This window comes from Pongo abelii, chromosome 1 (genome assembly GCF_028885655.2).
Source record: "Pongo abelii isolate AG06213 chromosome 1, NHGRI_mPonAbe1-v2.0_pri, whole genome shotgun sequence".
Lineage (NCBI taxonomy): Eukaryota > Metazoa > Chordata > Mammalia > Primates > Hominidae > Pongo > Pongo abelii.
The window spans coordinates 32,719,916-32,735,570 of NC_071985.2; the positions used below are offsets into that span (position 1 = coordinate 32,719,916).

Here is a 15,655-nt window from a genome sequence, read left to right on the forward strand (position 1 = left end):
TTAAGTAACATGAGATTTTCACACATTATAAATATTTAAGGGGGGAAAAAAACTAAAGAAACAGTAGTGACTTTAAAATTTTCCCCTTAAATACTGCTCAGAGTGTGGATTTGTCTCGTTTATTGTGTCCAGAAAATACAGAAAAGTACTTTAGTTCTTACATGCAGTTTAATTAGTATTTATGAATATCTTTATGCACATGGAAATATATATTTAGATTACTAAGGGGGGGAATGAGTAGGGGGTACGAGAAGTAAATTAGGCATTTTTGTGTAAATGAGTAGGTCATAAACTTAATTTCAACCTACTGTTAAGATAAAATATTAGTATATCACGAGAGCTGTCACTGGTTTATCTCCCTTTCTGTTGAGTCAGTTATATTGCTTTGCTTTCACATTACAGTAATACCAACTGTTATAATTCTGAAAAGAGTGCCCTTGGCAAACATTTCTCTCCATAGATTGTGAAGAAAATATCAAACTCTAGAAGATGAGGTAGTGCATTATAGGTAGATGTCCACTAGCTGTCCTTAGTGACTGCATATTGCATTGCTTTGTAATTAAATAAGAGATGAAAAGTGACTTGCGATCTCAGTGGCTGCTCCTGTATGTTTGAGCGTGAGTGTGAGTGTGTGTGTGTGTATGCACACTCACAAATGCACATCCACCCACATCCATGCTCACACAGGGAATATTAGCCAAGAGATGGATTTAGGAGGAACTGAAAGATTACAAGGCTGTGCTTGCATCAGTTTGAAACACTCAAGGGAAGAAACAACTTTAAGATGTGTAAAAATAAAAATGAAAAATAAACAAAGGTAGGACTGCCCACTCAAGTGTAGTTTGAAGGTTAGTGTACTTCGGGCTGTAGAATTGGAGAGTTTAAGATGTCTTCGTGTCAGGAAGAATGTCTTATCCAAGCACCCTCAGATTCTGAACTTTCTCTTGTAAATAAATAAAGAAAACAAACTTTAAAAATCCCCCAGAGGCTTCTTTTTGAAGTAGTTTCCTTGAATTTAACTTCTTATAGCTAATTTGAATAATTCGTTTAGATAAGCCTCTTAAAGCAGATGCATTTAAATGAAGTCAAGGCACATGTCCTTTTGGCTTTGGCGCAAGATTCAAACTAGCTTTCTTTTGGGCTCAATTAAAAGTCATCTTTAAAAAATACAGATTTATTGTCTGGATGCAGGTCTGATGGTTACGTGGTTCACTGGACAGACAGAAAGATCTAACGCTAAGCAACGCATCTGCCTCTCTGTCTCAAATAATAAACCACAGAATTTATACATGCTATTAATATTCATAGTAATTGTACCGGGTTAAACCCCATCACGTGTGTGTATACACAGAAATGAAACCAGAGTTATACAGTTTTAGAGGAAAATATTGGACAGTTTCTGCTTTGGAGGCTGTTAAAAAGATTCATACAATTTATTGACCACCATTAAGAGAGCTTAAAATGTTAACCTCTAACTATGTATTTTTTTATTTTAGGAAATGTGCCAGCACATTAAAGAACATAATACTTGAAAGCTTGTTTCACATTTAATAGCAGTAATAGCTGATAGCATAAATAGATGAAAATAATATATCTGCTCATTTTGACATATGTGTCAGTCTAATCATTCTAAATGAGTGTGCTCATCACATGAATCCCTTTCAACCTCTGATTAAAATGTAACATTGACTACAGGATTATAGAGCGGACTTAATTTTACTGACTGTTTTAACAGTTGTCACAGCTGTTGGAAGAAGGAAAGGCAACTGAAACACTCCAAAACAGACAAGGCGAGGAGGGAACAGTTTAGTAAATTTCAGCCTGATCACTGAAGTCCAGACATTGAAAATTTAAGTTTCATGTTTTAAGATTCGTGTTTGGAGCTACACAAGTTTTATTTTATATGTTTCACTCTTTCTGTTTCAGGGGTTTCGTGTTTTTTCTTTTTCTCATCTCTTCTTTTTAAAATCTATACTAATTAAAAAACAAGACAATCCCAAAGTAATTCCATAATGTCAAATTATAGGTGATAAAATAGGCAGAAAGGAAAAATGTATACAGTAACAGTAACAACAACAAAAAAGCTGAAATCAGAGGGGATGCCTTTTTTTTAGGGAATGATAAGAGCTTGGCCAAGTCACTTTAGATGTGATATTATTTGAGAACTCTGAACAGACACTTTAAGTTTATTTTTTCAAGTAAGAATACTTAAACTCTAGACATGGAGCTCACATGACTTTTCTTCATGTTTTGTTTTTTATTTTTTTCCCTACAAATCTTGAAAACACCTGCAGCCTTAAAGGTATGTGGTGTTGGTGGGGTTTTCAGATGATTTCTCTGTAAACTGCTCGAAGTGACAACCAGCTGCAATTAGTTGTGAGCGTTCTTGAGCTGTAGTCTTGTAACCTTGCCCATTACATTACTAAAGTGAGCAGATTAATTCTATTTTCCTAAAAATTAAATAATCATTGTACATGTTCCAAACTATATATAGTTGAAATGGCCAGATGACTAGTATTATGTAACATATGATTTTTCTCCTTGAAGTAAACAACAAAAAAAAACTGTTCCTGAGTTAATGAAATATATGTTGAATGGGAGTGGTGGATAAATGATGGGTACCCCATGTTCCACTAGCCCTTTGTGTCAGGGTATTTATGTATTACCCTATACACATTTGGTGGTAAGTTTAAAAATCCCTTTTTTATAGAAAGGACTAAAAAACAGCTTTCATTTCCTGGGCAGAGCTAAGGGTGATGGTGTTGGCTATTTCTTCTTACAGTGATGGTTTCTCATCTTAATGTGTTTATGGCACTGCTGCTTTATTTACTGAGCCTAGTGTGTTGCAGCGGTAATTAACCCATGTTATTAGCAAAGCCCTTGTGGATATCCATTAATTCTCTTGCATGGATGATCATTTTTCTAGTGTTTTCCCCAAATAAGGTATCATTGTTCTGTTGTTTTTTTTTTTTTTCCTAAATTGACGGCCTTTGATATATTTCTTTGATTTAATCTGACCTGTAATATATATTGGCCATTTAATAAAGAATAAGAATTAATTCAGCTTTTAAAAATGCTAATAGAAGCAGGAGGAAAGATTTTTTTGTTGTTGTTCTTTTTAAAGTGAAAAAAGAAAAGAAAAGAAGATTTAAAAATAATGCAGGAAATCAGTTTTAACTGTAATTTTTTCAGATCTTACAATTTATAATAATTTATATCTTTGAGGTATTTTAATCAGTGTTTTTCTTACTTAGTTAATAACACTTTAGGCATTTTTGTAAAATATTGAGCCAGCAGAAAAATACTTGTGCTTCCTGGCTGAGAAAAGATAAGGACCATCTCATTAGCCGGGCCATACTTTTGCAATTAATTTTAGATACCTGGTGCTATTCATCAAAGAGGGAAGCTAACTTCTCTATGATTCTATTTAACAATACTTTCACAATACCTCACTCCTGCAAGAATTACAGACAAAGAAGAAACCATTCTTTTGGAAGGTAGGCATAATGCCCAATCTCAAGTCTGTATCACTTACTAAAAATTCCTCAACATTTGTTTTAGCTCAATGGCTAAACAAAATATTTCTTTGTCTTACTTGTAAAGTGATGTTAAGCACTGAAGGTTTTGCTTTATATTATTTTATAAAATAAATTATATGCTGATGAGATATACTTTTTCATAAATGGCAATTAATAGCAATGATTTCTATTAAACCAATTAATATCAAATAAACTTTTTAGCATCACCTATCCAGCTTTTAGAAATAAGAGGAGAGGATCTGAGGGATCTCAGTAGAACTTTAGAGTCATTGCAGCACATAAGCTTTGCTCTGAATTTTGCTTCATAGCAAATTCATGGAAGAGAGAAACAATACAATGTTGATCTGTTATAAGTGCGTATGAGCTCCGGCCCTAGCCAGCTCTCTGGAGAAAATCTTTGATTACACTGGCCCAGTTTGTTCAGTTTTTATCTCTTTTACATCCACTGGCATTGTGTTAAATTGTCATTGTCCTAAAGCACAAGAGATAGAAATGAATTGCAGTTCTCTACATTCTCTGACAGTGAAATATTTAGCCTCTCTTTCTCCAATCATACTTATGTGTATATTTGATAGTGCAAGGATGACACCAAGCATCTCTGCTGCCTGACAATCTTTCCATTGCATTTTGTATGTTTTTGTCATTGATTTTTTTGATAGCCATGTATATGTGGATATACATGATCTATACTATTATTAATAAATAAATACACACATGGTACTTTAAAACTCAAAGCAGTCGATAGGATACACGGGAGTATATTTGTGTGCATGTATAGTATGCATGTGAAATATGCATGTATGTGGGAAGAGGTAATGTATATGTAGATTATAGGTATGCTACTAAAAGTATTCATGGACATTTATATAATAAAGTAGAACTCAAGTATTATTCTAATCAGTTAGTTGCCAGTTAAATTTGCCAGGCATGATTTTAACCTGGAATTGATATTTCAGGTATTTACAGATCTGATTTTAAACTGAGTTTATTTAACTCCTGTGTATTAGACAGGTAACAGGTAACCTAGTAAGTCAATTTGTTTCTGATTTTAGAATTTTCACATTATTGTCATTCATGTATTCAGTATCTAGAAATCATAAATAATTTCTAAAATAGGAAAGAAACTACTGATATTAAATGTATAATTTAATGGTTTGGGCCCATATCCAGGAAACAATTTTGAATTAGCTCTTGGCTACATTCTTTTCTTACACAATTGGGCCTGACAAATATATCTTAATGTAAAGCATGATAGCTTTCAAACAAATGCAAAATATGAATTTCACTTATCTGTACTACATAAACATATCATTTGCTCTTTTTCTAAAAGCAAAGATATAAAATTAATAAGTATTATATTTCTATAAAGTACATTATAGATTTCAGAATTATTTAATTTTATTCTAAGAAGTAAGTTTAGAAGTCTGTGAATTTACTTAGTAAATGACTGTTGAGAGAAAGCACTTATGCAATTGCTTTTTCTATTCTAATTCTTGTTCTAATTCATATTCTTTTTAAAATTCCTAGATTCATTGCCTACCTTTATTTATTTGCAAAACATTTTAACAAATTTACTGCTATTGTGTTTTTAAAAAAATTCTGCTAACCGCTTCTTTATGCCAATCTATCAGATCAAAGTTAGCTCCTTTATTATCTGAGGGTGGGAAATGACAGCCTTCTGAAGGATTTACCTGGCCTTTTATTCTTGTTTCAAGTTCATTTTTAGACTTGTACTTTGTAAGGTCTAGGAAAGCTTAGCTAATAAAATAATTTCCATTAAGAGTTTTAGCACACACATCTCTCCACTCTACTTTTTCTTTCCAGAAGTGACACATGTTTCTTGTTCTATGATTTGGACAATATTTCTCAGTATTTTCCAAATGTGTTTTCTAATCAATTATCCAGGATTTTCCAAATGTATCTTCCAATCAATTATCCAAAACTATTGAATTGAGAGAGTTTAGATTTATTGAGTGTTGTATATATGTGTATATACACAAATTTCCCCTTAGAATGTTTAAAAATAATTTTAAATGTTTGAGGGAAACTTGCTTTTGATGTTTTGATTTCTTCAAATGATATGTCATTTTAATTTATGACAATGCATGTATACTTGGAAGGTAACTTACTAAGGAAAAACAATGAAAGAACTAACAATTAGAAATACAACCTATGGCTATATGGAATTCTTTCAAACAATATAGAAAAGGAAAACACTTGGTTTTGGCATTTAAAAAATTTTAAATACTTATTAAATTGCCAAAACTTACAGGGAGCCTACTTCAGATTAGATTAAATTCTAAAAGAATAACTGAAAAGTACATTTATATTTTAATTATAAAAAATAGTCTTGTCACATATATTCCTCTGTGACTTCTCATTTTTCTTTGAGTGAAGCAAAATTTCATATACACTTTTCATCATTTTGGTTGGAAGTACACATTATGTGTAATATGCTTTGGCAGGACTTACCTAACCAAAGAAAACAAATTAATATTGGGCATACTGAGGGCTGTCAGGCATATCACAGGCATGTCAATTTAACTTTGCTTCATTATACACCTTTTCTGCAAACAGTTGGCTAAGATGGTACTAAATAAAAGGGAATCTACCAATAAATTCTCATATCAGATTGATGGCTAGTTTAAATGTAATGAAAAAACAGCTTGCTTGCTTACTTATCTTTAAAAATGAACTGTAGGAATACAGATAGCATAGATAAAAATGTTTCCAAGAAAAAAATAACTTAGGTTCATTGAAATTTTTCTACCACCTTGAAAGTAAAATAGGTTTAGAAAGACAAAAGTCTCTGAAGTGGTGAACCTCAGTTGCTCTTATTTGTGAAGTAAATAAAAACTTAAAGAAGTGGAGAATCCAAAGGAACATGGACAATCCACCTTTATCAGGGGACACCTCTTTTTGTTGCACTTTGCATACGTTTTCTGGAAAACAAAAAAATCTTACGCTTTCTTTTTGTATGGCATATTCAATATGCAAAAACAAAAGAAAATTAAAACATAAATTAAGAACTTATGTACAGAAAATAGGCAGAAGCACACTAAATTCTTTTTTTTCCATGATCAGAACAATACTTTTGTAAATGATAATTCCTTTTTCATCTACTCTAGAAAGATTTTACTCATTTTTCATGGCTTTTGAGAATTTGAACAAAGGACTCATTAAAGAAATATATATTTTTTCATACTCACAATGTGAGTTAAAATATCTTAAAAGGATACTTTTCAAGGCAGTTATTGTGTAACAATATAAGAACTTATGTTGCTTTGAAAATAATAGTAAATGCATATTAGTTATATATCCAGAACTGCATCCAAAACTAACCAAAATAACAGGTCATATAAAAAATTATAGACTGAGGTACTCATTAAAGAGAAAAAAAAACAAACTGTGAGGTTGTTCAATTGATTGCCCTTTGCCCTCCATAATTCCAAATTATCCTAGTACATTAACTTCTCCGAAAATGTAAGATAGGCATGTTAAATTGTATTCATTTTCCCATAAATAAAAGAACATTCTGACAATTTTTAATTTCTTTTCAGCCATTAATCATTCAAACAGATCAGATATTTTGAGGAGGAATATCATACCCGTAACCAACTGTTCATGACCAAAGAAAGGGAAAGATGTATATGGTTGGTGAGAACCATGTCTTTTTCCTATGAGAAAGTGACTGTATACAGTTGGTGCTGGGTCCTATGAAATGACGGAAACATCCCTTTTATCCATAGACTTGAATGAGACCTGCCTCATCAGTCATGGGATCATAGTGTCACAGATGGAAAAGCAGTCATCAGCTGAATTGTACTGAACTACACACTTGGCTAATTCATCTTATTGCTCTACACATCTAAAGGAAGGCTCATTCTGTTCTTGGAGTCTAGAGAGCATCAGGAGTTGGGCTCAGGTGGGAGCATGTGGCCGCCTTTTTCTGTTCTCTCTTAGTCATTCAGCAAAGGGAGGTGAGGAACAAATGGACAATTTATGCACAGAAGCTCAGGCAGAGATTCTTTCCTAGGCTCAGGAATTTGTTGTTACTCAGTCATTCAAGTAGATTTCCGATTTCTCTTATGCTCTAGAAATGTCATTGTTATCTTTCATGCTCCAAAGTACTACCCGTAAATGATTAGGTGTGTCTTTCAATTCGTATGAGCCATGACCTAGTTTAAGCATTTTTTAATAGATAGAAATGGAGAACAGATCATCTGTTTACATTAATGTGAATGATGATTCTTTTTTCATGCCTTTATATTGAACTATTCAGTTGGTTAAGTCTGAAGAATAAGACAAATAATAAGAGGTTAAAAACTCAAATTGTATTTTTTTATTTCTTTATTTTCTTATAGTGAACAAAACTTTAATGTCTAGAGCATTTATGAGGGTTTTAATGATTGGAAAATCTATCCTGAGAATGTGGTCACCATATGTGACAGCCTTGCTTTCTATCTTGTCTTCAGTTTCTGGGGTAAGTTCGGTGATATTGTCTATTGTCTTCCTTTGCTTATGTTATAGAACTTCTCTGCTGCCACATTGAGATAACCTGAAGTGTGGGGGGAATGCCTGCTCAGTTCTAAAACACTTTCCTAAACAGCTTCCCCTCCTCTATCCCAGCAGTATTTTCCTTTACAATTTCTGTTTCTATTCATCTGTTTTATTAAAGGGTCATTTACTTTGGTAAAAGGTAAGTGCATGATATTCACCCATATTTGCATACAGAGTACACTTCATTTTCCCTCTGAATTCCAAAGAGATTGCCTTTAACTTTTTATATTTGTTTTTCTTTTTGTTTCTGTTTGTAGTACATTCTAGTTGAGTGCTTTTATAGTGTTTTCTTGATTGTTGTCAGTTTGGGATACTGGAGGCTGACATTTTTGCTAAGTTAATGTCACAGCAGAAAAACCTATAGTAAACTGGAATCTGGCTATAGTGCATAGAAGATACAACTTATGTTTGATTGTGTGTAAATACAGTTAGTTGGGGGTTTATCAGATAGCTTGGCAGAAAGAGAGAGGAGCAGTACAAACTGTTTTCAGTTAACTGTGCTGTTCATACACCTGATAAGATTGAGAGAGCTTTTCGAAATGCTGATAGGCTTTGAATAAGAAAAGAATAATCACTTCTACTGGCACCAGCTTATCAGGAATGAAGTAAAATGCCAACACTTTTACATTAGCAAAAGTAAATGTTTTAGACACTCTGTGCCTTTTTTCATTCAAGTTAAATAGGAGAGGTGCTTTTGAGTGTGCTGTTATGAATAGAGGGATTTATTACCTTGATGAAATTACAGGTGAATATGTTGATAAAAGAAACTTCAGCATCAACAGCAGCTTCTTTGATAAGCAGGTGCATCTCTGCTGTGCATTCTCTGGAGAAATTAAGTACTCCTTTCTCCACTCCAATTCTATTAAACATCATTTCTGATGTTAGAAGATGCAGTTATTCCCTATGTCAATCCAGTCTCCCTCTTTTTTCAGCAGATGGGTTACAGGTATTTGAAACTTAGCTGACCAGACTTGTAAAATGCTAATGTGCTCTGGTTAAATAAGTTAGGGCATCTGTGAGTTGTGCTGAACGAGCAAACTCCTACAGGAGAAATCTTTTTTTTTTTTTTTCAAGAAAGGAATGAGATTAATTATAAAGTTAGGATTCTTTAATGAGAAGATAAATGTATTTGTCCAAGTAATAGTCCATCTTAAAGCACCTCCCTTTGAAAAAAGAGATATTGGTTTTTTTCTTCAATATAAACCGTTAACTCTCCCAGTTCTGCCATTTTCTCTTCTTTGTAATTTGACGCCTACAAATAATTTAGCGTATTCAGATTTGATAAATGATAGTGCAAGAGCAGATTGATTGATTTTGGATTACTATTGATTACTCTCAATGAGATCACTGTGACACACTCGAATCAATAGTATTCGATTAAGCGAGGCACCACGGTTCTATACATTCAGCAGCAGTGGGGAATTCAGGAACAGAATGTTCACAAGCTGATAAATTGACAAAGCGTTCAGCTTTAAATAGCCCTTTGTTCAGCACTAGTTCCTTAAAATATATTTCATTGGAAAGTTCGTTTTTGCAACTCGGGACCTTTCTGTGGAAGAAAGGTCATCAGTTTAAGGTTTATTAAATTTTAACTAAAAACAACTGGGCTCCATTTAGGTGTAAAATAATTTAAGTACTTACTGCAGGCAACCTTCATGCTTTTGAGCTGTTGCTCAAAGGTTTCATTCTTTTATGAAGATGTCAATTGTAAACATAAAAATGCATCACTGGAAATGCAATGGTTTAAGATTCAACAGAAATAAAAATTCCTGCCCGAGGAAAGCACTATAATCAAAATAAGGTGGTCTTCACTTTCTTCAGAAGTGGGCAAGATTAGCAGCAGTGCTGGGAGGCAGCAGCAGGTAGCGCACCTTGATCAAGCGCACAGCTGCTTATATTTTTCTCCTTCTCATCTGAGGGTATTCATCATGTCACCAATACTACATGCAAAACACTAAATATCATTTGATCTGAAAACCGCCACTACTGCTGATACACTGAAATCTTTTTGTCCTGAGTAAACTTACAAAGTCGCTGGAGAAAAAAAAAATTATCCATGTCTCAAATCCTTTAGTCAAGGACCTCAAGGTTAAGATTTTCTATCATAGTCCATTATTGTGCAGTCTTGGCACTTGGAATGAGGCATTTGCTCTTCCGTTATATAGCATTGCTAAGTGGCTTCACCAGAAGGGGACCATACAGTAAACACTCCATTGAATATGTAAATGTTCTTACATGCAAGAAACTTCATTTCACATGAAATGTTTACCACTAGGGCCTGTGTACCCAAGCCCTTAATAGGTTCCAGTCTTGAAATAGACTTAGATAAGTTCTCTCATTTTGATATTAATTAAAAAATTGATGTGACTTTCTGAGGGAAAAAGCAATAGGAAGGTCAAGTTTGAAATAATAAAATTCCTTGATGAAACACCAGACTTTTTTGAATGAAAGCAAGGTAATAGGATTCTAATTATATTAGAAAGAATCATGTGAAGTTGCCATTTTTGTAGGTCAAACAATGGTCAAATATCAATAATTTCATATGATTCAATACAATAATTGAATTTATTTCTCTACTGTTCATATTCCATAATCAAATTGAAAGCAACAACTTTTTTTTTATTATTTTTCTGATGGGCTGTCACATGATGGAGACACATGAATTCTATATACAATTATACCAAGTATATTATAATATCATTTTTAGCAACTTTTTTCTCTAACATCATTAAAGAGCTGCCAAGTATAAAGTATTGTACACACTGAAAAAGTGTACATTTATCTGATATGCCTTCTGTGGTTGCTTAGCTGCTTTTGAGAATTCATGTAAAATTTGCATCTGCTGAGGAAGACCATGTCACAAATGCCAGAGAAACCTCCTATTAGAACACAGTAGTGACCCCCTAGAAAGAGCACATTGCTAAGGGTAAATGGTTTCAAAACAAATTGGGGAAAAGATACCAACACCTCAAATATTTCATCCTCACATTCATTCGTTAAGAGAACCTTAATATGCTAGTTAGTGCTTTTTGTGCTTCCCCCAGAGAAGTATTAAAACTGTGCTCCATGAAATCTGTGCACCACTGTGGAGCGGGCAGCTGCAGAACTCCCCGAGTTGGCAGTGGAACCGAGGATGCTTTATTGGCTATTGCAGTCAGGAAAGGTGCTCCAGGAGATGTAATAAAATGATCCCAGAGCCACCATTTGACCCCCCAGATGTGCAGCTCCTATTGGAGCTGTCCTGCAGTGGCCAATAGGAGCTTTCTTTGCCCACCTGCGGGCATAACCTGGCTCCCAGATAGGAAGGAAATTGGCTCGGTCGATAGGTAGGAGGGAGGGGCTCTGATGCCACCACTAGAAATGTCAGCACAAAGTGCTTCTTAACTTAGGGTCACGTCAGGACTCAGTACGTTTTTCTCATTCTGGGTAAATGCACGACAGCTTACATCTTGTTTCAACGAGAAGGGTAGGCATCGTTTACTGAAACTTGATTGAGCGAATGCCTCTGCCTGGTCCCACTGTTAGTCTTGGAGTTTTCCCTTAGTGGTGCATTTCCCCCCTGTCCGTGGCGCTGAATTTGATTTATCGCTGGTACTAAGATCAAAAAAGAAATCATTCCTTTTGATGTTTGCTATTAGGCGCATGCAGTGCAGCAGGGTGGGGGCAGTGGGAAGAGAGCAGTCTTAGTACACAAGTCACTGTCCTGGCCACACCATGGACACCGATGGCAGAATGCATTTATTCTCTGTTCACTTTGGATGCAAAATTCTATGAGTAGAAAGGTTAGCCATGGAGTATTTTAAATGAATAATTATGTTTAAGTACAGATTCTTTTGCTAAGGACTCAAAGTAGTGACACACATGTACACCTGATTACAACAGCATTTTTTAAAACTGTATTTGCATCAATTTTACCAAAAGACATAAAAAGCTCAGGAATATAAATAACCCAATGGTGGTCAGACTTTTCAAAAAAAGGAATTGGTTGCCTTTTATTGTTTAGTGGCAAACTTGGGACATTGGAGCCTTATCTGCAAATGACAGGAAAGATTTTGTGGGGTTTGCTTCTCTTGTCTTCTGGACCCTGGGCAGGCTTTGTTTCCAGCTCTGTACAGTAGCTTTTGTCCAGCTTCTTCGTTAGTTTTTGTGGGATTTCTCTGAGCAGCCTGAGCCCCAGCCCATCAGCAGGCTGCTAGTCAGCAGCAGGTGTGAACAACATAAAACAGGATTAACACTGAACCGAAGTGTGTACTAAAAACAGAAGCCCTGCCTTGTTTTTAAAAAAGACGGCAGGACTGGAAGATAGAAGCCACTCTGGACTTGTACCCGCCTTGTTTACTAAACAGTGTTCAATGGGCTATGTAAATGGCTCTGTTTAGGTGCAGAGAAGGCATGCGAGGGAGCATGCACTCATTTTCTCTTTTTTTAAAACTATAAACTCAAAACACATGCAGAAAATTCTTCTGAGACTCTCAGAAGAGAAAAGCAAAATAAAACAAAAATTAGGTAAATCCTGAACCAGGATTACAGGTTAATATTGCAAAGATACTGTCCTTATTTACAAATTTGGTGTGTTGTATTTTCCAGCTCTAAAAAAAATTATTGTTTGGTTTATTCTAAGATTTTTTTGTGTGTTTAATTATGTGACTTAATTTATATTTTCACCGAGGTCGGCAAACCACAAATAAGTACAATCAGTAATTTCATTAGAGAGTATACGTACTCCCTCCAATTTTTTTTAAATCAGCACTACTTACATAGGAAAAAAAAGCTGGCAAAAAAATCATAGTTAATAAAGGGGTCTGTATGAATTCAGAAAATGGATCATTGCATTGAATCATGGCATTTGAGTCACTTTGTGAATATTTTGTTTGGCAAAGAGAAGGGGGCATTTAAAAGTATGTTTCTCTTTTTAAATTAAACTAATTCTAGTATATATTAGATTAAAGGTTGGATATATGTTTTCTTTATTAGGTTCAGAATAACATGTACTTTGAAACTTCAGACTTGGCCATATCCAGGAAGAGGTCTGAAATAAGAAAATAACAATTTAATTAATTAGAGAAATTGAATATATATATATATACACACACACACATACACATATATATCTGTACACACATGCACATACACATAACTCTTCTTTGAACACATGCATGTATATGTATTGTCATTATACTGATTTCTTTTTTTTTAATTATACTTTAAGTTCTGGGATATATGTGCAGAACATGCAGTTTTGTTACATAGGTATACACGAGCCATGGTGGTTTGCTGCACCTATCAACCCGTCATCTACATTAGGTATTTCTCCTAATGCTATCTCTCCCTTAGCAACCCACTCTCCTGCAGGCCACAGTGTGTGTTGTTCCCCTCCCTGTGTCCATGTGTTCTTATTGTTCGACTCCCACTTGTGAGTGAGAACATGCAGTGTTTGGTTTTCTGTTCCTGTGTCGGTTTGCTGAGAATGATAGTTTCCAGCTTCATCCACGTTCCTGCAAAGGACGTGAACTCATCCTTTTTTTATGGCTGCATAGTATTCCGTGGTGTATATGTGCCACATTTTCTTTATCCAGTCTATCATTGAAGGGCATTTGGGTTGGTTCCAAGTCTTTGTTATTGTGAACAGGGCTGCAATAAACATACGTGTGCATGTGTCTTTATGGCAGAATGATTTATAATCCTTTGGGTATATACCCAGTAATGGGATTGCTGGATCAAATGGTATTTCTAGTTCTAGATCCTCGAGGAATCACCACATTGTCTTCCACAGTGGTTGAACTAATTTACACTCCCATCAACAGTGTAAAAGCGTTCCTATTTCTCCACATCCTCTCCAGCATCTGCTGTTTCCTGACTTTTTAATGCTCACCATTCTAGCTGGTGTGAGATGGTATCTCGTTTTGGTTTTGGTTTGCATTTCTCTAATGACCAGTGTCATTACACTGATTTCTAACACTCCAAAAATGTGTCCAAATGTAGACATTTATATAAGGTGGATCTATTTGTGAATATAATGTAAACTTTACTAAAAGAATACTATTGAAATGTAAAAAATTAAAATTTTGTTTATAATTCTCTTTCAGGAGCATCTTGGTAATATATATTACTTTTATTATCTTTTATATTCCAGGCTTAAATTGTAATTACATACTCATTTCTTCATTCTTTATTTACACTTATTCTTTTATTTTTTAAATGGCTTTTTTTTTTCTGAGACTTTGCTACTAATTTTATTTTAAAAGTAATATTGCCTACCAGTTTAATTACGACTGTCTTAACACACGTTGAATATACCAAGAATATTCAAATCATTATGAACTACATAAATTCTAAAAATGGTTTCCATTCCACCGTTGCTATCTTAAAAAATTAACACCATTTGCCTTCCAGTGTATTTTTTCTTAAGAAATGTTTATTCTCTTCTGTTTAGTATTTTAAAGTATCCTCCATTATGTACAGTAATTAGATTGTGGGTACATAGCTTAATGATAGTTAATAAAATCAGAAAATATCAGTTTAAAATTGATTTGAAGTGTATTCCATATAACCAACTCTCTGGTGTCAAATTAATTGCTTATAGTCTCACGTTGCATAAAAAATATTACATGTGTTCTTTTGCAGTTTTAAAAATCATTAAAGCTATCAATTTAGTGCATTAAACTGCATTTTCTTGATCATTCAAAAGTATTTGGCTACGTGGAGACACTGTCTTAAGCACTAAGATCTTGAAATGAATGATAAAAATATGTGAATGCATGTAAAACATTTAAAAATGGGATTTTTCATACCTAAGTCTCCAGTGTAAAAAGGAGTCAGTCTTCATAAAATAAATTCAGGACTTAAGTAGCAGTAGTTTTACATAAAACTTCAGCAAATTGCATCTTTCACCCTAACTTTCTGGTTTTGGCTTTTTAGAACTGATGTAAAGTTCACATCATGAATGTAATTAGGAATTGTGCATTTAGATCCTGAATGTGGCGAGAATGTGATTGGGGTCTTGGAGCAGTCAAGTCTGATCTGGCCTGTGTTCCTTCAGCTAAAAGGTGGGCCCGATTATTTTTCTTTGTGAAGACTTGATCACCAAAGTTGCCATTAAATCTTAAAATGCTCAACATTACTTGTATATGGTTTGATTTTTTTAGACTGATTAATGAGAAGAAAAAAAATGCTTTAAAAGATCATGTAAGACAGTATATTTCCCAGGTAGCAGAGAAGGTAAGAAGGATTTGTTTGAACTCTAGAAGGTTTATGTTGTTTGACTTTGAGGGAAAGGTTTGAATTAGTAAACTCATTCCAATCAAAGTAAACGACTATTGAAAAGTAGTTTTTATAAGAAAACCTTGCCCTTAATCTTGAGATAATCTCACAGCTATTGTCTTTGTCCAGCATTCCTGCAACACTGCCTGGTAGTTCCCAAAAGCCTGGGATTTCAATTTGCCTGAGGACTCAAAGATTGAATTCAAAGCAGTTCTCTGTTTGCAGCATCTCTTCAGTGGATGCGTTTTATTTAGGAGTTTTATTTATTTATTTATTTTTGAAGATACAGATTGGTT

At 34.2% G+C, this 15,655-nt stretch overlaps 1 protein-coding gene across 7 annotated transcripts in view; it reads left to right on the forward strand.

Moving 5' to 3' along the window:
* Positions 1–15,655, forward strand: part of ESRRG (estrogen related receptor gamma) — a 592,374-nt gene that overhangs the window by 367,564 nt on the left and 209,155 nt on the right. The window contains exon 1 of one of the 7 annotated variants that reach the window (XM_063728292.1): positions 7,294–7,464. The gene's annotated coding sequence lies outside the window, so the exon portion shown is untranslated. 7 annotated transcript variants of the gene reach the window in all.